Source organism: Salmo salar, chromosome ssa13 (genome assembly GCF_905237065.1).
Source record: "Salmo salar chromosome ssa13, Ssal_v3.1, whole genome shotgun sequence".
Taxonomy (NCBI): Eukaryota; Metazoa; Chordata; class Actinopteri; order Salmoniformes; family Salmonidae; genus Salmo; species Salmo salar.
In genome coordinates this window covers 98,203,467-98,223,739 of record NC_059454.1, presented here as the reverse complement: position 1 = coordinate 98,223,739, position 20,273 = coordinate 98,203,467, and the positions used below count along the sequence as shown (strand labels likewise).

The following is a 20,273-nucleotide window of genomic DNA, read 5'->3' as shown; positions in this document are numbered from 1 at the left end:
GTCACTACCCCTCTCTCAGCTAATATCCTGTCATTACTCCTTCCTCAGCTACTAACCTGTCATTACCCCTATCTCAGCTACTAACCTGTCATTACCCCTCTCTCAGCTACTAACCTGTCATTACTCCTCTCTCAGCTACTAACCTCTCATTACTCCTCATAGCTACTAACCCATCTTTACTTCTCTCAGCTACTAACCTGTCATTACTCCTCTCAGCTACTAACCTGTCATTACTCCTCTCAGCTACTAACCTGTCATTACTCCTCTCTCAGCTACTAACCTGTCATTACTTCTCTCAGCTACTAACCTGTCGTTACTACTCTCAGCTATTAACCCGTCTTTACTCCTCTCAGCTACTAACCTGTCAATACTCCTCTCTCAGCTACTAACCTGTCATTATTCCTCTCACAGCTACTAACCTGTCATTACTCCTCTCTCAGCTACTAACCTGTCATTACTCCTCTCTCAGCCATTAACCTGTCATTTCTCCTCTCTCAGCTACTAACCTACCATTACTCTTCTCAGCTACTAACCTGTCATTACTCCTCTCACATCTACTAACCTGTCATTACTACTCTCAGCTATTAACCGATCTTTACTCCTCTCTCAGCAACTAACCTGTCATTACTCCTCTCAGCAACTAACCTGTCATTACTCCACTCTCAGCTACAAACCTGTCTTTACTTCTCTCTCAGCTACTAACCTGTCATTACTCCTCTCAGATACTAACCTGTCATTACTCCACTCTCAGCTACAAACCTGTCTTTACTCCTCTCTCAGCTACTAACCTGTCATTACTCCTCTCAGCTACTAAACTGTCACTACCCCTCTCTCAGCTAATATCCTGTCTTTACTCCTCTCTCATTTCCTAACCTGTCATTACTCCTCTCCCAGCTACAAACTTTTAATTACTTCTCTCTCAGCTACTAACCTGTCATTACTCCTCTCTCAGCAACTAACCTGTCATTTCTACTCTCAGCTACTCACCCGTCTTTACTCCTCTCTCAGCTACTAACCTATCATTACTCCTCTCAGCAACTAATCTGTCATTACTCGTCTCTCAGCTACTAACCTGACTTTACTCCTCTTAGCTACTAACCTGTCATTACTCCTTCCTCAGCTACTAACCTGTCTTTACCCCTCTCTCAGCTACTAACCTGTCATTACCCCTCTCAGCTACTAACCTGTCATTACTCCTCTCAGCTACTAACCTGTCATTACTCCTCTCAGCTACTAACCCATCTATAATCCTCTCAGCTTGAAACCTGTCATTACTCCTCTCAGCTACTAACCTGTCATTACTCCTCTCAGCTACTAACCTGTCATTACTCCTCTCAGCTACTAACCTGTCATTACTCTTCTCCCAGCTACAAACTTTTCATACTTCTCTCTCAGCTACTAACCTGTCATTACTCCTCTCTCAGCTACTAACCTGTCATTTCTCCTCTCAGCTACTAACCCATCTTTACTTCTCTCTCAGCTACTAACCTGTCATTACTCCTCTCAGCAACTAACCTGTCATTACTCCTCTCTCAGCTACTAACCTGTCTTTACTCCTCTTAGCTACTAACCTGTCATTACTCCTCCCTCAGCTACTAACCTGTCATTACTCCTCCCTCAGCTACTAACCTGTCATTACTCCTCTCAGCTACTAACCTGTCATTACTCCTCTCAGCTACTAACCCATCTATAATCCTCTCAGCTACTAACCTGTCATTACTCCTCTCAGCTACTAACCTGTCATTACTCCTCTCAGCTACTAACCCATCTATAATCCTCTCAGCTTGAAACCTGTCATTACTCCTCTCAGCTACTAACCTGTCATTACTCCTCTCAGCTACTAACCTGTCATTACTCCTCTCAGCTACTAACCTGTCATTACTCTTCTCCCAGCTACAAACTTTTCATACTTCTCTCTCAGCTACTAACCTGTCATTACTCCTCTCTCAGCTACTAACCTGTCATTTCTCCTCTCAGCTACTAACCCATCTTTACTTCTCTCTCAGCTACTAACCTGTCATTACTCCTCTCAGCAACTAACCTGTCATTACTCGTCTCTCAGCTACTAACCTGTCTTTACTCCTCTTAGCTACTAACCTGTCATTACTCCTCCCTCAGCTACTAACCTGTCATTACTCCTCCCTCAGCTACTAACCTGTCATTACTCCTCTCAGCTACTAACCTGTCATTACTCCTCTCAGCTACTAACCCATCTATAATCCTCTCAGCTACTAACCCGTATTTACTCCTCTCAGTTTCTAACTTGTCATTACTCCTTTCTCAGCTGCTAAACTGTTAATACTCCTCTCTCAGCTACTAACCTGTCATTACTCCTCTCTCAGCCATTAACCTGTCATTACTCCTCTCTCAGCTACTAACCTACCATTACTCTTCTCAGCTACTAACCTGTCATTACTCCTCTCACAGCTACTAACCTGTCATTACTACTCTCAGCTATTAACCGATCTTTACTCCTCTCTCAGCAACTAACCTGTCATTACTCCTCTCAGCAACTAACCTGTCATTACTCCACTCTCAGCTACAAACCTGTCTTTACTTCTCTCTCAGCTACTAACAGGGCTCCGGGCAGCCGAGCGGAAATGGAGGAAAACTCGCCTCCCTGCGGACCTGGCATCCTTTCACTCCCTCCTCTCTACATTTTCCTCTTCTGTCTCTGCTGCTAAAGCCACTTTCTACCACTCTAAACTCCAAGCATCTGCCTCTAACCCTAGGAAGCTCTTTGCTACCTTCTCCTCCCTCCTGAATCCTCCTCCCCCTCCCCCCCCTTCTCCCTCTCTGCGGATGACTTCGTCAACCATTTTGAAAAGAAGGTTGGCGACATCCGATCCTCGTTTGCTAAGTCAAACGACACCGCTGGTCCTGCTCACACTGCCCTACCCTGTGCTTTGACATCTTTCTCCCCTCTCTCTCCAGATGAAATCTCGCGTCTTGTGACGGCCGGCCGCCCAACAACCTGCCCACTTGACCCTATCCCCTCCTCTCTTCTCCAGACCATTTCCGGAGACCTTCTCACCTCGCTCATCAACTCATCCTTGACCGCTGGCTACGTCCCTTCCGTCTTCAAGAGAGCGAGAGTTGCAGCCCTTCTGAAAAAACCTACACTCGATCCCTCCGATGTCAACAACTACAGACCAGTATCCCTTCTCTCCTTTCTCTCCAAAACTCTTGAACGTGCCGTCCTTGGCCAGCTCTCTTGCTATCTCTCTCAGAATGACCTTCTTGATCCTAATCAGTCAGGTTTCAAGACTGGGCATTCAACTGAAACTGCTCTTCTCTGTGTCACGGAGGCTCTCCGCACTGCTAAAGCTAACTCTCTCTCCTCTGCTCTCATCCTTCTAGACCTATCTGCTGCCTTTGATAACGTGAACCATCAGATCCTCCTCTCCACCCTCTCCGAGCTGGGCATCTCCGGCGCGGCCCACGCTTGGATTGCGTCCTACCTGACAGGTCGCTCCTACCAGGTGGCGTGGCGAGAATCTGTCTCCGCACCACGTGCTCTCACCACTGGTGTCCCCCAGGGCTCTGTTCTAGGCCCACTCCTATTCTCCCAATACACCAAGTCACTTGGCTCTGTCATATCCTCACATGGTCTCTCATATCATTGCTATGCAGATGACACACAATTAATCTTCTCCTTTCCCCCTTCTGACAACCAGGTGGTGAATCGCATCTCTGCATGTCTGGCAGACATATCAGTGTGGATGACGGATCACCACCTCAAGCTAAACCTCGGCAAGACGGAGCTGCTCTTCCTCCCTGGGAAGGACTGCCCGTTCCATGATCTCGCCATCACGGTTGACAACTCCCTTGTGTCCTCCTCCCAGAGTGCTAAGAGCCTCGGCGTGACCCTGGACAACACCCTGTCGTTCTCCACTAACGTCAAGGCGGTGACCCGATCCTGTAGGTTCATGCTCTACAACATTCGCAGAGTACGACCCTGCCTCACACAGGAAGCGGCGCAGGTCCTAATCCAGGCACTTGTCATCTCCCGTCTGGATTACTGCAACTCGTTGTTGGCTGGGCTCCCTGCCTGTGCCATTAAACCCCTACAACTCATCCAGAACGCCGCAGCCCGTCTGGTGCTCAACCTTCCCAAGTTCTCTCACGTCACCCCGCTCCTCCGCTCTCTCCACTCCACGCTTCCAGTCGAAGCTCGCATCCGCTACAAGACCATGGTGCTTGCCTACGGAGCTGTGAGGGGAACGGCACCTCCGTACCTTCAGGCTCTGATCAGGCCCTACACCCAAACAAGGGCACTGCGTTCATCCACCTCTGGCCTGCTCGCCTCCCTACCTCTGAGGAAGCACAGTTCCCGCTCAGCCCAGTCAAAACTGTTCGCTGCTCTGGCACCCCAATGGTGGAACAAGCTCACTCACGACGCCAGGACAGCGGAGTCAATCACCACCTTCCGGAGACACCTGAAACCCCACCTCTTTAAGGAATACCTGGGATAGGATAAAGTAATCCTTCTAACCCCCCCTTAAAAGATTTAGATGCACTATTGTAAAGTGGTTGTTCCACTGGATATTATAAGGTGAATGCACCAATTTGTAATTCGCTCTGGATAAGAGCGTCTGCTAAATGACTTAAATGTAATGTAAATGTAACCTGTCATTACTCCTCTCAGCTACTAAGCTGTCATTTCTCCTCTCTCAGGTACAAACCTGTCTTTACTCCTCTCTCAGCTATTAACCTGTCATTACTCCTCTCTCAGCTACAAACCTGTAATTACTCCTCTCTCAGCCACTAACATGTCATCACTCCTCTCTGAGCTTCTAATCTGTCATTACCCCTCTCTCAGCTACTAACCTGTCATTACTCCTCTCTCAGCTATTAAATCATCTTTACTCCTCTCAGCTACTAACTGGTCATTACTACTCTCTTAGATCCTAAACTGTCATTACTCCTCTCTCAGCTACTAACCTGTCTTTCCTCCTCTCAGGTACTAACCTGTCAATACTCCTCTCTCAGCTACTAACCTGTCATTACTCCTCTCAGATACTAAACTGTCATTACCCCTCTCTCAGCTACTATCCTGTCTTTACTCCTCTCTCAGCTCATAACATGTCATTACTCCTTTTAACTACTAACCTGTCTTTACTCCTCTCTCAGCTACTAACCTGTCATTTCTCCTCTCAGCTACTAACCCGTCTTTACTCCTCTCTCAGCTACTAACCTGTCATTACTCCTCTCAGCAACTAACCTGTCATTACTCGTCTCTCAGCTACTAACCTGTCATTACTCCTCTCTCAGCTACTAACCTGTCATTACTCCTCTCTCAGCTACTAACCCATCTTTACTCCTCTCAGCTACTAACCCGTCTTTACTCCTCTTAGCTCCTTACCTGTCATTACTCCTCTCTCAGCTACTAACCTGTCATTTCTCCTCTATTAGCTACTAACCTGTCATTACTCCTCTCTCAGCTACTAACCTGTCATTACTCTTCTCTCAGCTAATAACCTGTCATTACTCCTCTCTCAGCTACTAACCTGTCTTTACTCCTCCCTCAGTTACTAACCTGTGATTACTCCTCTCTCAGCTACTAACCGGTCATTACTCCTCTCAGCTAATAACCTGTCTTTACTCCTCTCAGCTAATTACCTGTCATTAATCCTTTCTCAGCTACGAACCTGTCATTACTCCTCCCTCAGCTTCTAATCTGTCATTACTCCTCTCTCAGCTACTAATCTGTCATTTCTCCTCTCTTAGCTACTAACCTGTCATTATTCCTCTCTCAGTTCCTAACCTGTCATTACTCCTCTCTCAGCTACTAACCTGTCTGTACTCCTCTCAGCTACTAACCTGTCATTACTCCTCTCTCAGCTACTAACCTGTCATTACTCCTTTCTCAGCTACTAGACTGTCATTACTCCTCTCAGCAACTAACCTGCCATTACTCCTCCCTCAGCTACTAACCTATCATTGCTCCTCCCTCAGCTTCTAATCTGTCATTACTCCTCTCTCAGCTACTAAGCTGTCATTACTCCTCTCTCAGCTACTAACCCTTCTTTACTCCTCTCAGCTACTAACCCTTCTTTACTCCTCTCAGCTACTAACCCGTCTTTACTCCTCTCAGCTACTAACCTGTCATTACTCCTCCCTCAGTTACTAACCTGTGATTACTCCTCTCTCAGCTACTAACCTGTCATTACTCCTCTCTCAGCTACTGACCTGTCATTAATCCTCTCTAAGCTACTAACCTGTCTTTACTCCTCTCTCTCAGCTACTAACCTGTCATTACTCCTGTCAGCTGCTAACCTGTCATTACTCCTCCCTCATCTGCTAACCTGTCTTTACTCCTCTCTCTCAGCTACTAACCTATCATTACTCCTCTCAGCTATGAGCCTGTCATTTCTCCTCATAGCTACTAACCCATCTTTACTTCTCTCAGCTACTAACCTGTCATTACTCCTCTCTCAGCTACTAACCTGTCTTTACTCCTATCAGCTACTAACCTGTCATTACTCCTCTCTCAGCTACTAACCTGTCTTTACTCCTCTCAGCTTCTAACCTGTCATTACTCCTCTCTCAGCTGCTAACCTGTCATTAGTCCTTTCTCAGCTACTAACCTGTCATTACTCCTCTCAGCAACTAGCCTGCCATTACTCCTCCCTCAGCTACTAACCTGTCATTACTCCTCTCTCAGCTACTAACCTCTCATTACTCCTCATAGCTACTAACCCATCTTTACTTCTCTCAGCTACTAACCTGTCATTACTCCTCTCAGCTACTAACCTGTCATTACTCCTCTCTCAGCTACTAACCTGTCACTGCTCCGCCCTCAGCTTCTAATCTGTCATTACTCCTCTCTCAGCCACTAACCTGTCATTACTCCACTCAGCTACTAACCTGTCATTACTCCTCTCTCAGCTACTAACCTGTCTTTTCTCTTCTTAGCAACTAACCTGTCACTACCCCTCTCTCAGCTACTAACCTGTCATTACTCCTCTCAGCTGCTGACCCGTATTTAATCCTCTCAGCTACTAACCTGTCATTACTCCTCTCTCAGCTACTATCCTGTCATTATTCCTCTCTCAGCTACTAACCAGTCATTGCTCCTCTCTCAGCTACTAACCTGTCATTTCTCCTGTCAGCTACTAACCTGTCTTTACACCTCTCAGCTACTAACCTGTCATTACTCTTCCTCAGTTACTAACCTGTGATTACTCCTCTCTCAGCTACTAACCGGACATTACTCCTCTCAGCTAATAACATGTCTTTACTCCTCTCAGCTACTAACCTGTCATTACTCCTCTCAGATAATAACCTGTCATTACTCCTCCCTCATCTACTTACCTGTCATTACTCCTCTCTCAGCTACTAACCTGTCATTACTCCTCTCTCAGCTACTAACCTGTTATTACTCCTCTCAGCTACTAACCCGTCTTTACTCCTCTCAGCTACTAACCTGTCATTACTCCTCCCTCAGCTTCTTATCTGTCATTACTCCTCTCTCAACTACTAACCTGTCATTACTCCTCTCTCAGCTACTAACCTGTCATTACTCCTCTCTCAATTACTAACCTGTCATTACTCCTCTCTCAGCTACTAACCTGTCATTACTCCTCTCTCAGCTACTAACCTGTTGTTTCTCCTCTCAGCTACTAACCCGTCATTACTCCTCAACAATTTACTAACCTGTCATCACTCCTCTCTCAGCTACTAACCTGTCATTACTCCTCTCAGATAATAACCTGTCATTACTCCTCCCTCATCTACTTACCTGTCATTACTCCTCTCTCAGCTACTAACCTGTCATTACTCCTCTCTCAGCTACTAACCTGTCATTACTCCTCTCTCAGCTACTAACCTGTTGTTTCTCCTCTCAGCTACTAACCCGTCATTACTCCTCAACAATTTACTAACCTGTCATCACTCCTCTCTCAGCTACTAACCTGTCATTACTCCTGTCAGCAACTAACCTGTCATTACTCCTCTCTCAGCTACTAACCTGTCATTACTCCTCTCTCAGCTACTATCCTGTCATTACTCCTCTCAGCTACTAACCTGTCATTACTCCTCTCTAAGCTGCTAACCTGTTATTACTCCTCTCAACTACTAATCCGTCTTTACTCCTCTCAGCTACTAACCTGTCATTACTCCTCTCAGCTACTATCCTGTCATTACTCCTCTCAGCTGCTAACCTGTCATTACTCCTCTCAGCTATTAACCTGTCATTACTCCTCTCTAAGCTGCTAACCTGTTATTACTCCTCTCAACTACTAATCCGTCTTTACTCCTCTCAACTACTAATCCGTCTTTAGTCCTCTCAGCTACTAACCTGGCATTACTCCTCTCAGCTGCTAACCTGTTATTACTCCTCTCAACTACTAATCCGTCTTTAGTCCTCTCAGCTACTAACCTGGCATTACTCCTCTCAGCTACTAACCTGTCATTACTCCTCTCAGCTACTAACCTGTCATTACTCCTCTCTCAGCTACTAACCTGTCATTACTCCTCTCAGCTACTAACCCGTCTTTACTCTCGAGCTGTGCCTCTAGCAGGATCCTCTGTAGCTCCCCCTGCAGGGCCCAGGAGGCTGTGTCCTGTTCTTGTCCTGTCAGACTCTCCCTGCTGCTCACTGCTGATAGCAGCTCCTCCAGCTCCACCCACGAGTCTGTGTGTGTGTGTGTGTGTGTGTGTGTGTGTGTGTGTGTGTGTGTGTGTGTGTGTGTGTGTGTGTGTGTGTGTGTGTGTGTGTGTGTGTGTGTGTGTGTGTGAGAGAGAGAGACAGAGACAGAGACATGCAACCTGTCAGCAATGTTGCAAACTGAGAGCTGAGCTAATTCTGGAACATTCCATAGTTTACTTTTCAGTTAATCTTATTCAATCTCCCGCAATAACTTTACTAAATCCCCATTCTGGAAGACTGTAGGCTAAACCAGGAGGGTTTGGCAACCGCCTATCAGCCAGCAGCCATGCAAGTGAGGGACACAGCATGAGCACACTAAAAATAGACAAATAAATCTGCCCTCCAAGGCATTTACAGCACGCTATGTCACAGGAAGGCCCAGAAGACCATGAAGGACCTCAGCCACCTGAGCCATGGCCTGTTCACCTCGTTACCATCTAGAAGGCAGAGACAGTACAGGTACATCAAAGCTGGGACCAAGAGTCTGAAAAATTCCAGGCCATCAGATTTTTAAATAGTCACCACTAGCCAGCCTGCTCCAAGTACCCTGCCCTGAACTTAGTCACTGTTACTAGCCGGCTAACATCCATGTCCTTCACCCAGCACCTTAGAGACTGCTGCCCTATGTACAGTTGAAGTCGGAAGTTTACATTCACTTAGGTTGTATTCATTAAAACTCGTTTTTCAACTACTCCACAAATTTCTTGTTAACAAACAATAGTTTTGGCAAGTCGGTTAGGACATTTACTTTGTGCATGACACAAGTAATTTTTACAACAATTGTTTACAGACAGATTATTTCACTTATAATTCACTGTATCACAATTCCAGTGGGTCAGAAGTTTACATTCACTAAATTGACTGTGCCTTTAAACAGCTTGGAAAATTCCAGAAATTGATGTCATGACTTTAGAAGCTTCTGATAGGCTAATTGACATCATTTGAGTCAATTGGAGGTGTATCTGTGGATGTATTTCAAGGCCTACCTTCAAACTCAGTGCCTCTTTGCTTGACATCATGGGAAAATCAAAAGAAATCTGCCAAGACCTCCGAAAAATTATTGTAGACCTCCACAAGTCTGGTTCATGCTTGGGAGCAATTTCCAAATGCCTGAAGGTACCACGTTCATCTGTACAACCAATAGTACGCAAGTATAAACACTATGGGACCATGCAGCCGTCATACCGTTCAGGAAGGAGACACGTTCTGTCTCCTAGAGATGAACGTACTTTGGTGTAAAAAGTGAAAATCAATCCCAGAACAACAGCAAAGGACCTTGTGAAGATGCTGGAGGAAACAGGTACAAAAGTGTCTATATCCACAGTAAAACAAGTCCTATATCGACATGACCTGAAAGGCCGCTCAGCAAGGAAGAAGCCACTGCTCAAAAACCGCCATAAAAAAGCTAGACTACGGTTTGCAACTGCACATGGGGACAAAGATCGTACTTTTTGGAGAAAAATAGAACTGTTTGGCCGTAATGAATATCGTTATGTTTGGAGGAAAAAGGGGGAGGCTTGCAAGCTGAAGAACACCATCCCAACTGTGAAGCACGGGGGTGCCAGCATCATGTTGTGGGGGTGCTTTTCTGCAGGAGGGACTGGTGCACTTCACAAAATAGATGGCATCATGGGGAGTGAGAATTCTATGTGGATATATTGAAGCAACATCTCAAGACATCAGTCAGGAAGTTCAAGCTTGGTAGCAAATGGGTCTCCCAAATGGACAATGACCCCAAGCATACTTCCAAAGTTGTTGCAAAATGGCTTAAGGACAACAAAGTTAAGGTATTGGAGTGGCCATTACAAAGCCCTGACCTCAATCCTATAGAAAATGTGTGGGCAGAACTGAAAAAGCGTGTGCGAGCAAGGAGTTCTACAAACCTGATTCAGTTACACCAGCTCTGTCAGGAGGAATGGGCCAACTTATTGTGGGAAGCTTGTGGAAGGCTACCTGAAACGTTTGACCCAGTTAAACAATTTAAAGGCAATGCTACCAAATACTAATTGAGTGCATGTAAACTTCTGACCCACTGGGAATGTGATGAAAGAAATAAAAGCTGAAATAATTTATTCACTCTACTATTATTCTGACATTTCACATTCTTAAAATGAAGCGAATTCTAACTGACCTAAGACAGGGAATTTTTACTTGGATTAAATGTCAGGAATTGTGAAAAACTCAGTTTAAATGTATTTGGCTAAGGTGTATGAAAACTTCCGACTTCAACTGTATATACACTACCGTTCAAAGGTTTGGGGTCACATACATTTCTTTGTTCATTAAAATAACATCAAATTGATCAGAAATATAGTGTAGACATTGTTAATTTTGTAAATGACTATTGTAGCTGGAAACGGCAGATTTTTTATGGAATATCTTCAAAGGCGTACAGAGGCCCATTATCAGCAATCATCATTCCTGTGTTCCAGTGGCACATTGTGTTAGCTAATCCAAGTTTATCATTTTAAAAGCCTAATTGATCATGTCACGTAGAGTAGGCCAGAAGGCTAAACTGGAAAACCTAACCTCTATTAAAAAATAAAAAGATGGCGGAGCCACAAAAGTTCTTCTGTGCAAAGGTGTTTATTTACATAGTGATTCCGGAACAAAACAACAGTACTGCCATCAAACGTATACCTTATGGGACAGCTTAAAAACAAAGCTGCCCCACCCACAGCTCAATCCAAAATGCCTCTCAATGAACTGAAAGAGAGGCTCCTTTTGTAGGGGTAGCCCCTCCCCTCAGAACAATTAACACTAATTAATTAAGCAATTACCTATTCAACATACAGTTTCCATTTATCTAAACATACCAAAATATATACATTGCAACACGTTTATGAAACAACATCACAATATAACATTTACAAAATTACATCACTACTGACTGTCTTCCAATATGCCCATTTACGTTAATAAGCTATTCCGGACAGGCACTACAAAGTAAGCCCAATTCCCTTAGCTCGGGTCCTTATCCAGCATACCCGTAAGCTATAGAGATGGAGAGAGAGAGGAACAGAACAAACAACCGCGCTCATCCATAACATCGATAAGTATACTAAATATTGCTTATATTAAATATGAACACCTGTCTGTTTATTTCTTTATACCATAACCGGTTACTGAAGTAAGTGTGAAATGTATGTACTAAGATAGAGAAGTTAACTTGTGTGTCGACCCACATTGTTAACTTATCTGATAATGAAGCAGGGAGGAGTGATGAATGTGTGCGTGCGTTAAAGTACCAAATGCTGCCCGTGGCCAGTGACGGACTTCTACGTCACAGATCATTAGAAAACCTTTTTGCAATTATGTTAGCACAGCTGAAAACTGTTGTTCTGATTAAAGAAGCAATAAAACTGGCCCTCTTTAGACTAGTTGAGTAGGCTCAAAATGGCCAGAAACAAATATTTTTATTCTGAAACTCGTCAGTCTATTCTTGTTCTGAGAAATGAAGGCTATTCCATGTGAGAAATTGCCAAGAAACTGAAGATCTCGTGCAACGCTGTGTACTACTCCCTTCACAGAACTGCGCGAGCTGGCTCTAACCAGAATAGAAAGAGGAGTGGGAGGCCCCAGTACACAACTGAGCAAAAGGAGAAGTACATTAGAGTTTCTAGTTTGAGTAACAGACACCTCACAAGTCCTCAATTGGCAGCTTCATTAGATAGTACCCGCAAAACACCAGTCTCAACGTCAACAGTGAAGAGGCGACTCCAGGATGCTGACCTTCTAGGCAGAGTTGCAATGAAGAATTCATATCTCAGACTGGCCAATAAAAATAAAAGATTAAGATGGGTAAAAGAATACAGACACTGGACAGAGGAACTCTGCCTAGATGACCAGCATCCCGGAGTCGCCTCTTCACTGTTGACGTTGAGACTAGTGTTTTGCGGGTACTATATTTCTTCATTTCTTTATTTAAATTTTTTGGATTTGCTTGTGTTGTTTTCTATTGTTAGGTATACTAACATAAGGATTTCGCTGTACCTGCAATAACAGCTGCAAAATATGTGTACTCGACCAAAAGCATTTGATTTGATCTAAACAGGCTTTTTAATTGTCTGTTGTTGCTTTATCATTACAGTAGACGGCTGTCTTAAGGTTAAGACACGTAATGCAGAGGGGTATACTACAAAGTAGGATCAATGAGTTAGCCAGCTAACTTGCCTAAATATTCTGAATTAATTTTTTTTTAATCGAAGAGCTTACATCGAAGAGCTGATCCCAGGCTGTGTCACAGTTGACACCATAGGGCGGCGCATGAGTCAGGGGAGGGTTTGGCCGGGGGGCTGTCATTGACTCATCGTGCTCTAGAGACTTCTTGTGGCGTGCTCGGCGCTTGCAAACTGACTTCAGTCATCAGTTGAACAGTGTTTCCTCTGACACATTGGTATGGCTGACTTCCAGGTTAAGCGAGCAGTGTGTTAACTTACATCTAGACGTTCCGCTAGCGGAACACCTGCTCCAATTTCCAATGAAAGGCGTGGCGCGAATTACAAATTCCTCAAAAATACAAAAACTTCAATTTTTCAAACATATGACTATTTCACAGCATTTTAAAGACAAGACTCTCCTTTATCTAACCACACTGTCCGATTTCAAAAAGGCTTTACAGCGAAAGCAAAACATTAGATTATGTCAGCAGAGTACCAAGCCAGAAATAATCAGACACCCATTTTTCAAGCTGGCATATAATGTCACAAAAACCCAGAAGACAGCTAAATGCAGCACTAACCTTTGATGATCTTCATCAGATGACAACCCTAGGACTTTATGTTATACAATACATGCATGTTTTGTTCAATCAAGTTCATATTTATATCAAAAAACAGCTTTTTACATTAGCATGTGACGTTCAGAACTAGCATACCCCCCTCTGTTTGTTGACTTGGCTTTCGAAGACTTTAGAAAGGCAGGGTAGGATAGATATAGGTCTGTAGCAGTTTGGGTCAAGAGTGTCCCCCCCTTTGAAGAGGAGGATGACCGCAGCTGCTTTCCAATCTTTAGGAATCTCAGACGACATGAAAGAGAGGTTGAACAGGCTAGTAATAGGTGTTGCAACAATTTCGGCAGATCATTTTAGAAAGAAAGGGTCCAGATTGTCTAGCCCGGCTGATTTGTAGGGGTTCAGATTTTGCAGCTCTTTCAGAACATCAGCTGACTGGATTTGGGAGAAGGAGAAATCGGGAAGGCTTGGGCGAGTTGCTGTGGGGGGTGCAGTGTTGTTGACCAGGGTAGGGTTAGCCATGTGGAAAGCATGGCCAGCCGTAGAAAAATGCTTATTGAAATTCTCAATTATAGTGGATTTATCGGTGGTGACAGAGTTTCCTATCCTCAGTGCAGTGGGCAGCTGGGAGGAGGTGATCTTATTCTCCAAGGACTTTACAGTGTCCCAGAACTTTTTTGAGTTTGTGTTACAGGAAGTAAATTTCTGCTTGAAAAATCTAGCCTTTGCATTTCTTTTCTATTGAGTCGGTGAAGGTAACACAAAGTGGTCTTGTGATGTTTGTTTGGGTTTCTTCAGATCAGAGGGAGGAGGCGCTCCATGCGATGCAACTTGGGTCAAGATCTGTTTTTTGCTTTGCTCTTAGGAACAGGGCACGATTGAAAGGAGTGAAAACTGGGGTAGCATTACGTGTGGAGGTGGAGCATTTGAAGTTGAAGATTCCTGGTGTTTGTGACGCCCACCGTTTGGTGTGACGCAGACCCGGTGGTGAGCGTGGTGAAACAGAGGAGTCACTGTCAGTCCTTTTGAGTTTTGAGTCAGAGTCTTTACCTGACAAGGTCATGTTAGAATATATCAATTATCCTGTTAGAGTGTTTGTGGCGAATCCACTGCACTGTTTCAGGTGCAACGTTTATGGTCATGTCACAGCTATGTGCAGGTGGGAGATTCCAAGATGTGGGAAGTGTGCAGGAAGGCATGGGATAGAGGACTGTGTAGTTTTGGTGGATAATGTTGTGTGTGTCAGCTGTAGGGGTGCACATGTTGCTGGGGATCAGAAGTGTCCAGGTTGAGGTGGCTAGAGTCAGAGTAGTGCAGAAGTTGTGGCTAGAGTCAGAGTAGTTCAGAAGTTGTTGTATACTGAGGCAGTGAAAAAAGTAGAGGAGGATGGGTCAGTAGTCAGGGATTCTGAGAGGATCCCTGTGAATAGTAGATCTGTTCCAGCAGGGAGGGATAGACCAATGAGTGACATATGCTTCAGTAAGGTTGGCTTAGCATTCATAGCAATGGTTATCAACTGTACCACAGAAATGGAACGTGAATCACAGAAAATAGATGTTGTGGTGCCAGCTGCAGAGAAGTACTTGGGGGGTATGAGGGGGGTATGAGATTTGACTTCAGAAGAGTTACAGAGTGTGTTGAGTAGTGTCCCGTCCTCTCAGGACATTGGCCTGGGGTAGGATCAGATAGGGTTAAAGTAGTGGAATTATTTACTGTTTGGGGTTTTAGGCTGGGTTTCTGTACAGCTGATGTAAGAAGGGCTTCATAAATACATTTGATTGATTGATTGGAATAAGTTACAGGTTTTAATCAGTATAGGGTTAGTAGGTAGGGTAATACAATATTTATATATATACATATCACCTGGAGTGCTTTTCCAACAGTCTTGAAGGAGTTCCGACATATGCTGAGGACTTGTTGGCTGCTTTTCCTTCACTGCATTCCAACTCATCTTAAACCATCTCAATTGGGTTGAGGTCGGGAGATTGTGGGGCCAGGTCATTTGATGCAGCACTCCATCACTCTCCTTTTTGGTCAAATAGCCCTTACACAGCCTGGAGATGTGTTGGGTCATTGTCCTGTTGAAAAACAAATGATAGTCCCACAAAGCGCAATCCGGATGGGATGGCGTATCGCTGCAGAATGCTGTGGTAGCCATACTGGTTAAGTGTGCCTTGAATTCTAAACAAATCACAGACAGTGTCACCAGCAAAGCACCACCACGTCATCACACCTTGTCCTCCTTGCTTCACGGTGGGAACCACACATACGGAGATCATCCGTTCACCTACTCTGCATCTCACAAAGACGTGACGGTTGGAACCAAAAATCTCAAATTTGGACTCATCAGACCAAAGCGACCACCTTCCACCTGTCTAATGTCCATTGCTAGTGTTTCTTAGTCCAAGCAAGTCTCTTTTTCTTATTAGTGTCCTTTAGTAGTGGTTTCTTTGCAGCAAATCGACCATGTTGAGATGTGTCTGTTACTTGAAATCTGTGAAGCATTTATTTGGGCTTATTTTGTCTTCTGCAGCAGAGGTAATTCTGGGTCTTCCTTTCCTTTGGCAGTCCTCATGAGAGCCAGTTTCATCAAAGCGCTTGATGGTTTTTATGACTGCACTTGAAGAAACTTTCCAAGTTCTTGAAATTTTCCGCATTAACTGACCTTCATGTCTTAAAGTAATGATGGACTGTCATTTCTCTATGCTTATTTGAGCTACTTTAAGAATCTCAAATATAAAATATATTTTGATTTGTTTGGGTTACTACATGATTCCATATGTGTTATTTCATTGTTTTGATGTTTTCACTATTATTCTACACTGTAGAAAATAGTCAAACTAAAGAAAAACCCTGGAATGAGTAGGTGAGTCCAAACTTTTGACTGGTAATGTATATATTACTATATATTACTGTATATATTAATTAATATAAAATAAAACAATCCTGGTTCCCCTTTCCCATTATTTATCACAAAGTGTAATGGATCTATACTACAGTTAATTTGGGGCTCGTCCTGAGACTGGTTGAATGAGTTTGTGGACCATTACTTATTAAGTAAAATTTTTCACAAATTAAGCTACTGTGTTTGCGTCGCGTTACTGGGCCAATACTAACTTCAAGACCCTAGTGAGGACGACAAGCCCGCAGATGAACTTCCCTGAGACGATTTCTGACAGTTTGTGGCTGGTCTCAGACGATCCCGCAGTTGAAGAAGCCAGATATGGAGGTCCTGGGCTGCCGTGGTTACACATGGGCTGCGGTTGTGAAGCCAGTTGGACGTACTGCCAAATTCTCTCTAACTCTGGCAACAGCTGTGGTGGACATTCCTGCAGTCAGCATGCCAATTGCACACTCCCTCAAAACTTGAGTCATCTGTGGCATTGTGTTGTGACAAAATTGCACATTTTAGAGTGGCGTTTTATTGTCCTCAGCACAAGGTGCACCTGTGTAATGATCATCCTATTTAATCAGCTTCTTGATATGCCACACCTGTCAGGTGGATGGATTGTCTTGACAAAGAAGAGATGCTCACTAACAAGGATATAACCAATGTGTGCACAGCATTTGAGAGAAACAAGCTTTTTGTGCACATTGAACATTTCTGAGATCTTTTATTTCAGCATGGGACCAACAATTGTTGCATTTCTATTTTTGTTCAGTACATTTAGGTCATCTGGTAGACTCGCGTCACTGGGCAGTTCGCGGCTGGATTTCCTTTTGTAGTCTGTGATAGTTTGCAAGCCCTACCACATCCGACTAGTGTCAGGGCCGGCGTAGTAGGATTCGATATTAGTCCTGCATTGACGTTTGCAAGTTTGATGGCTCGTCGGAGGTTGTGGCGGGATTTGTTATAAGAGTCTGGATTAGCAGCAGCTCTAGCCTTTAGCTCAGTGCGGATGTTTCCTGTAATCGATGGCTTCTGGTTGGGATATGTATGTACGGTCACTGTGGGGAAGACGTCGTCGTAGCACTAATTGAAGAAGCCGGGGATGTGGTCAACTCCTCAATGTTATTGGATGAATCCCGGACATATTCCAGTCTGTGCTAGCGAAGTTCTATATTGAATTGATCTGGTGATATACCGGTGATTATTGATATTAGATGGGTGCACCTGAGGTACTGAAATACCCATAGACTATTTATCCAAGGTATTGAAATACTAATAGACTATTTACCCGAGATATGGAAATGTAACTAGGCCTATTGTGAACATTGTTTATTGTGTGAATCACGTTGTGAATTGTATATATTTTATTATGATAACAACTACAACTATATTCCTTAAAATGCATTTAGCACTTATCTTTAAACCTACTGGTCTCTGGTCTTTAAAATGATAATCTCATCACTGCTCCCTCTGAAACTAGTCCGTTGCATTGTTTGAGTGTTCCATGATAAGCACATGCAACACATGCACACGGACGAACACAACACACACAAACAAACAGGACCAAGCACTGGCAGAGTGCCCTGGCAGAGTGCCCTGGCAGAGTGACCTGACAGAGTGCCCTGACAGAGTGCCGTCTGCTTACATAAGATCTTATTTCTGTATGAGATGATCTCCTCTCTCCTATCTCATTATCTCTCTCTCTGGAATGCATGTATGCAAACATCATCAACCCTCATCCCCTCTGTTTGTCTCTTCCCCTTTTATCTTTTCTTTAAGGAAGTGAGAGATCATGTAAACAGTAACAGTGGAGAGGGCATATGAATAGAGGAGAGCGGGGAGGAGAGAGCACAGAGGGGAAACTATGCTGTTGCCCTAGTTTTCCTCCCAGAGAAAGAGAGTTATGACATAATCACTGGCTGCCAGCCTGCTGTTTCTCTCTCTCTTTCTCTCTCTGTGGCCTTGACCATGTTGCACTGCAGCAATACCCAATGCCTGTCGATAGTCCAGTATCCATCCATAGAATTAGTGCCAATCAGGTTTATGTAATGTCTGTTAATATAGGCCTAGTTCTTGAAAAACAAAGCACAAATGTGTTGTTGTGCTCGTTCCAAAGCGTTGCGTTAAAGTCCAAGATATTATGGCTTTATAAATCTGTTTACGGTTCAACCATGTCCAATGTACTATTCCCATCTGTGTATGAGTTGTCTATACATTGACAGCTGGACAACATCTCCCATTGTCACGCCCTGACCATAGAGAGCCTTTTTTATTCTATATTTTGGTTAGGTCGGGGTGTGACTAGGGGGGGGGTGTTCCTATCTAGGTTGTCTAGTTCTATGTTGGCCTGGTATGGTTCCCAATCAGAGGCAGCTGTTTATCGTTGTCTCTGATTGGGGATCGTATTTAGGCAGCCATTTCCCCACTGGTGTTTGTGGGATCTTGTTTATGTGTAGTTGTCTGTGAGCACGCCATAGCTTCACGTGTTCGTTGCCCTTTATTGTTTTTGTGAGTTTCATTTAATAAAGATGTGGAACTCTATGTACGCTGCGCCTTGGTCTGAGTATGATTACAATGACGATCGTGACACCCATGTACTGTTGAGGCTATAAGCAAACTGTACGGTGAGCTATAAGCCTCAGGGAAATCTCCCGGGTTTAATTGGTTTAGGAAGATAGAAAAAGGTGAGTCATGAAATCCGTTTACACAATGACATGTCAGTTGCAACAACTCCAAACGGGTGTGCTAACGTTTCTCCCCTAACCTGCCCTTTTAGTCCACGCTATCCATGTATTCTGTCATGGTTAATGATTATATAAGTGTTGTGTGTGAATTAAGTAAAATGTAGCAAACAACCTTCTTCTAATGAAAGAGGTCAATGTTCATGCATCATTAATTGATTGTTACTAACAAATAAGCGTTATAGGCCTAAGGATGAACATAATCATTTATACATCAATAGTGTTATTTTCCTGATGACCCCTTTTGGAATTATTTATAAAGAATGTAACCTAGAAAACACTTGGACATAGTTAATCCCTATGGTAAACACAGAGAAAGAGTCATCCTAGGGCAGTAACAAGGCTTTTAGAAACATTTGATAGTAACACACAAATCAATCATCATTGACCCGACTTTGCATTGACCCAAAAACAATAAAGAATTTTTTATACATTGACACAAAGTAACCACCCCGGCCAGCTCAGTCCCCCAAACCCTTACCGTACAAGCCGTCCTCTGGAGTCTGCGAACCTGACAGAGACATGGTTAGTGGCCGAAGGATGATTTAAATTCAGAGAGAGAGATTCTCACACTGACAAACACGAGCAATGAGGAGAAAACTGTATCCTAAACTGCCTTTTCTTCATTCACTATTGTTATGGTAGCACGTAGACTATGATGATCAGAGCGCGCTAATCCGCCAACACTCCCTCCCTAACCACGTGCAGAGAAGATCGAGGTAAACAAACAGACTTGACCCACTGGGCACACACTGGTTGAATCAATGTTGTTTCCACGTCATTTCAAGAACCAACGTGGAATAGATGTTGAAATGACGTCTGTGCCCAGTGGGGAAGCTCAACAGTAAAGAGCCATACCGCAATTTAAGTAGCTGACAACACTTGTACAGTGGATTAGATTAAGAGATAATTGATTTAACTCACTTCAACTCCATTCAGACAATGTGTATTGAAAGTTGCAACCTACATTTGAAATTAATTTAAATAATATTTTTAAATGCACATCCAGGCAATGTTTAAAAAACAAACAAATTCACCATTTGTCACTTCCTGATCCTTGTAAGAGTTCATTAACTACAAAAGATGGGTCAGGGTGTGACAGGGGGTGTTTGGTTGGTTTTCTAGTTTTCTATTTCTATGTTTTGTGTTCTAGGTTTTCTATTTCTAGTTTTTTTTGGGGGGGGGGTTGATCTCCAATTGGAGGCAGCTGGTCCTTGTTGCCTCTGATTGGAGATCATATTTAAGAAGGGGTTTTTC

The 20,273-nt window shown here is 43.8% G+C and overlaps 1 long non-coding RNA gene across 1 annotated transcript in view; it reads right to left on the bottom strand.

The window, feature by feature from the left end:
- LOC106568353 (uncharacterized) overlaps positions 1-19,755 on the bottom strand; it is a 73,784-nt gene extending 54,029 nt beyond the window's left edge. Inside the window, exon 1 of the long non-coding RNA XR_001320269.2 lies at positions 19,498-19,755. This is a non-coding gene — a long non-coding RNA (uncharacterized lncRNA). The remainder of the gene's footprint in view (positions 1-19,497) is intronic.
- Between the last annotated feature and the right edge of the window lie 518 nt (positions 19,756-20,273).